This window comes from Orycteropus afer, unplaced genomic scaffold (assembly GCF_000298275.1).
Source record: "Orycteropus afer afer isolate SDZICR_OR568_19922 unplaced genomic scaffold, OryAfe1.0 scaffold00337, whole genome shotgun sequence".
Taxonomy (NCBI): domain Eukaryota; kingdom Metazoa; phylum Chordata; class Mammalia; order Tubulidentata; family Orycteropodidae; genus Orycteropus; species Orycteropus afer.
In genome coordinates, this window is record NW_006921924.1 from 835,155 (window position 1) to 840,113 (window position 4,959).

Genomic DNA, 4,959 nt, shown 5'->3' on the forward strand with positions numbered 1-4,959 from the left:
TTGAACCGCCAGCCTTCTGGTTAGCAGTCAAGTGCCTTACCCACTATGCTACCAGAGCTCCTTAATTAAGAATCCCCATTATCTGCAATGTTATCCATAATTTGTTATGATCGAAAAGTAATGCCTTTGCTTAGTCAATAAAACACATCTAACCATCTTTCTGATATTCTCTGCTTTAAGTCAAGATCCATCTGACATCAGCAATGATACCTCCCATTTCACATCCTTTTTTGAGTCTGGCTTGAATTGCTGACAGTTACCCATCAATGTACTGTTGCAAGCATTTTTAAATTATCTTCAGCAAAATTTTACTTGTGTGTGATATTAATGATATTGCTTGATAATTTCAGCATTCTGTTGGATCACTTTTCTTTTGAATGGGTACAAATACAGCTCTCATCCTCTTGGTTGTCCAGGTAGCTTTCTTCCAATTTTCTTGGCATAGACAGATGAGTGGCTGGTTACAGCTTTGCATCTGTTTGTTGAAACATCTCAATAGGTATTCCATCAGTTCCTGCAGGCTTCTTTTTCACCAGTGTCTTCTGTGCAGCTGTGACTTCTCCTTCAGTACTATTGGTTCTTGATCATATGCCACTTCCTGAAATGGGTGAATGTAGACCAACTCTTTTTGGTACAGTGATTCCGTGTATTCCTTCCATCTTTTGGTGCTTCCTGCATTGTTCAATATTTTGCCTAAATAAAAAAAGAAGAAGAAGAAGAAGAATTCTTCAATATTGCAACCTGAGGCTTGATTTTTTTTTTCTTTAGTTCTTTCAGCATGAGAAATGCTGAGCATGTTCTTCCCTTTTAGGTAGAAAACACTAGGTCTCTGCACATTTCATTATAATCCTTTACTTTGTCTTCTCAAGCAGTCCTTTGAAATCTGTTCAGTTCTTTTTTCTTCATTATTTCTTCCATTTACTTTACCTCCTCTATGTTCAGGAGCTCTGGTAGCGTAGTGCCTAAGGCACTTGACTGCTAACCAGAAGGCTGGTGGTTAAAACTCACCAGCCATTCCTCGGAATGAAGATTGGGAAATCTACTTCCATAGTGATACTGCCTCGGAAACCCAAGGAGGGGTTGCTGTGAGTCGGGTCCGACTCGACGGCACATAAAAACAAAAACAAAAACAAACTCTATGTTCAAGAGCAAGTTTCAAAGTCTCTTCTGACGTCCGTATTGGTCTTTTCTTTCTTCCTTGTCCTTTTAATGATCTTTTGCTTTCTTTATGTATGATGTTCTTGATGTCATCTCACAACCCATCTGGTCTTCACTCATTAGTGTTCAACACATCAAATCTATTCTTTAGATGGTCTCTAAATTCAGGTAGGATATACTCAAGGTCATAATTTGGCTCTTGTGAACTTTTTTGCTCTTCTTCACCTTCAACTTGAACTTGCTCATGAGCAATTGATCTATTCTGCAGTCAGCCTCTGGCCTTATTCTGACTGATGAGGTTGGACTTCTCCCTGTCTCTTTCCACAGATGTATTCAGTTTGATTCCTGTATATACCATCTGGCAAGGTCCATGTGTGTAGGCACTGTTTATGTTGATGAAAAAAGGTATTTGCAATGAATAAGTCATAGGTATTACAAAATTTTATCATGCAATCTCTGACGTTGTTTATATCATTAAGGCCTTATTTTTCAACTACCAATACTTCTTTGTTTACCAACTTTTGCATTCCATAGACTTAGGTTGAATAAAAATATAGACAAACATACATTCATCTGAATAAGGAAGAGCATCACAACATCTTTGACTATGAAATTTCACTCTGACAATATTATCCTACACTTTCACCTACTGAACTTTCTCATTGTCATGAAACTCACTGTTCAACCTTGTCAAATACTACAAGACCAGCAACTTCTATCTGCCCAGTCTATCAGCCCCCTTCTAACTTTTGGTATTTTTTATGACAGTCTGGAATCCAGCACTGTCTCTTCTATCTCATCATTCTACTCTACCTTCCCTGCCAAACCAGGAGGAGATAAAACTTTGGTTTTCACTGATTCTACACCTTGGCTGATATGAAAACTCTTATCACTGTGCTCTGTATCCCTTTCCTAGAAATATCTCCCTCCATCCAAATGATTACTTTGCAAGAGCAGCCATTTGGTCTACGTGTATCCTTTCCACTCACCATTCTTTATAAAAAAACAAACAAACAAACTGATTGCTGTAGAGTCAACTCCGACTCATAGTGACCCTTCCTTGGGTTTCTCAGGTGGTGTCTCTATGGAAATAGATTTCCCAGTCTTCCTTGGTAGACTGCCCAATCTTCCTTCCAAGGAGTGGCTGGTGGGTTTGAACCATCAGCCTTCTGGTTAGCAGTCAAATGCCTTAGGCACTACACTAACACAGCTCCCATTCTTTATAACGGAGTATAAAATCCTAAGTGTACTGTCTCCTGTCCACCACTCTGACCTCATATTACAGGTCCCCCGACTCCCATTCACTAAGTTCCAGTCAAAATGGCCTTCTTCTGCTTATAAATGCCCAACTTACTTCCTTCTCAGAGTTTTTTCAGTTGTCCTTGCCTCTGCCTGAATGGCTTCTTACAATCCACATGTCACCTATTAAGGCTTTTCTAATCATCCTGTCTAAAGTAGAACCCTCTACCACTTACCCTCCATTATGAACTTGTTTTACTTTAGAACATATAGCATATATCATATATATCATATATCAACAGCCAGAAAAATCTAATTTACTTATTATCAAGCTCCATTTACTAAGCTTCTGAAAGTACGGACCATGTCTATGTTCTGGTGCCAGTCATATCCATCTTCTTTCTGTAGCTCGATACTAAAAATATTTTTTCCTAAAATTCCTCAAACCAATAAACTTTTTTTGCTTAAGCTGGTATGAGTTGACTTTCTGTTACTTACAACTATACCCATTACCATTTAGTCCAACTCACAGGGACCCTGTAGGACCTAATTGGAGCCAATAGGGTCTCCAAGGCTGTACTCTTTCTGAAAGCAAACTGCCACATCTTTCTCATGCAGAGCAGATGGTGGGTTCATACCACCCACCTTTCAGTTAACAGCCAAGCACTTTAACCATTGCACCACCAGGGCTCTTTCACTTAAACTAGGATCCGAAAGTATACACTAACTATCTCTACAACCCTAATACCACTTAGTATAATTTTCCCTAGTCTTTTCTATCTCTTATTGGTCACTCTCCCAATGTTTATTACTCTACTCACTAACTTTTCTCACTGAATCTTGGCAGATGACCTTGTCTCCTACTTAACAGAGAAAACATTTTATGAGGCATGATGAACTCCTTCAATTATTCCTCCTCTCATGTTTCAGAGGCTAAACCTTATTCCATCTATGCCCTGGATCCCAGGTTTTAGGCTTTCTCCAGGTTCTAGCTACTACAGATATTAGATTTCTTAACACTTCAAGATTTAATTCAAGATTTCCTTCCCCATTAAAGGTCATCCTTTTCTCCTCAGTGTATAAGCATTCATTGATTCATCCATACTTCAAATATATATTCATTACCACTATGCCAGATACAGGGCTTGGCCGGATTACATGCTCAAGTTTCATTTGTTTATTTGTTTTTCATTCAAAAGACAAACACAACAACACAAACTTCATCCTGGAATCTATGTTCTCCTTTAGCTATTGCTGTTCCTCCCTTCCATCCTGACCTTCTTAGCCATGTGTCTTAAAACCCTATCCTTAATGTCTCAATTCCCTCCCTTCCCAGTCATTCATCAACCTAGTGAAATCTATCTTCTGGTTCTATTATTCAAGTAAAAACACTCTCGGTAAAGTCTGCAACTCAGAATTGTCAAATCTGGTAAAGACTGTATTTTACTAGACATATCTTCATACATAATACCGTTAGACCCTCTTTCTGGATTCTTTGTTCTTTCTTGACTTCTGCAATACCACCTTGCCTTGATTCTTCATCCAATTCTCTTTTAAATTTAATTTTCAAGTGAATTAGTTCTATTTACCTCACAAGGCAGCCATACATTGTGAATCTAGGAATGTGACAGTCACGTGATTTCCTTACTAAGCCCAGAGTTTCTGTGAGCATCCTTGGAATTCACAGACAGAAAGTAGTCCTGAGGTTTCAGATATTAAAGCTTCCTCCACAGACACATGTTCCTTTGATGTTTGAGTTATTGAACACAAATTCACCAGATAATTTGTCTTCTACATAGTCCATTTCTGTTCCTAAAAGAGTGAGCAGTGCTTTCTTTCCTATGAACAGTCTGACTCTATCTTGAGCAACATCTTCATCAGAATCTCCTTTTGTCTCTTTGTATAAGAATGGCCATTGCAACCCCTGGTTTGAACACCTACTTTCACACCTACATGTTCAGACTTAACTTTAAGAAGCCGTTTCAAGTCACAGTGAGGGCGGCCTTGGTGGGCTGCAGCTTTCTCTCACTCACAGCCCAGGCAGTGGCTCAGATTAAAGAAGCCGACAACTTTGCTGGCCCAGATGCCTCTGGCCAGAGCTCCAACAGCTCACCCTCTCCCCATGGAAATGGCATATGCACTGTCCCATCTAATTCTTTAACTATCTCTCAGTATTTTTCCTGGGCTCCTCTTGCTGTCAGTCCTTTAAATGTCAGTATACAGTATAACCTTGTCCACGGACTTTTCTACGTTCCATTCACTATGCATGCTCTTCCTATGCAACTGCAGTCACTTTCACACATCAGTTATGCACCATCAACTCTCAGGTCCATTTTCTAGCTCCACCCCTTGTAGTCTTGCATATCTTTCTTCATATTAGATATTTCTGTCTGGAGAAGCTTCAGACGCTGCAAAGTCATGTTCAAAACTGAACAGCTCTCTAAAACTCTATACCTTGTTTCATTGCACTACCATCCACTAACTTACCAAAGATGGAAACTTTGACTCCTTCCTAGACTTCATTATCCACATCCAGTTAGCCATTAAGTCCTAGGAATTCTA

The 4,959-nt window shown here is 39.3% G+C and overlaps 1 protein-coding gene across 1 annotated transcript in view; it reads right to left on the bottom strand.

The window, feature by feature from the left end:
* TENM1 (teneurin transmembrane protein 1) overlaps positions 1–4,959 on the bottom strand; it is a 720,277-nt gene that overhangs the window by 681,932 nt on the left and 33,386 nt on the right. The window lies entirely within an intron of this gene.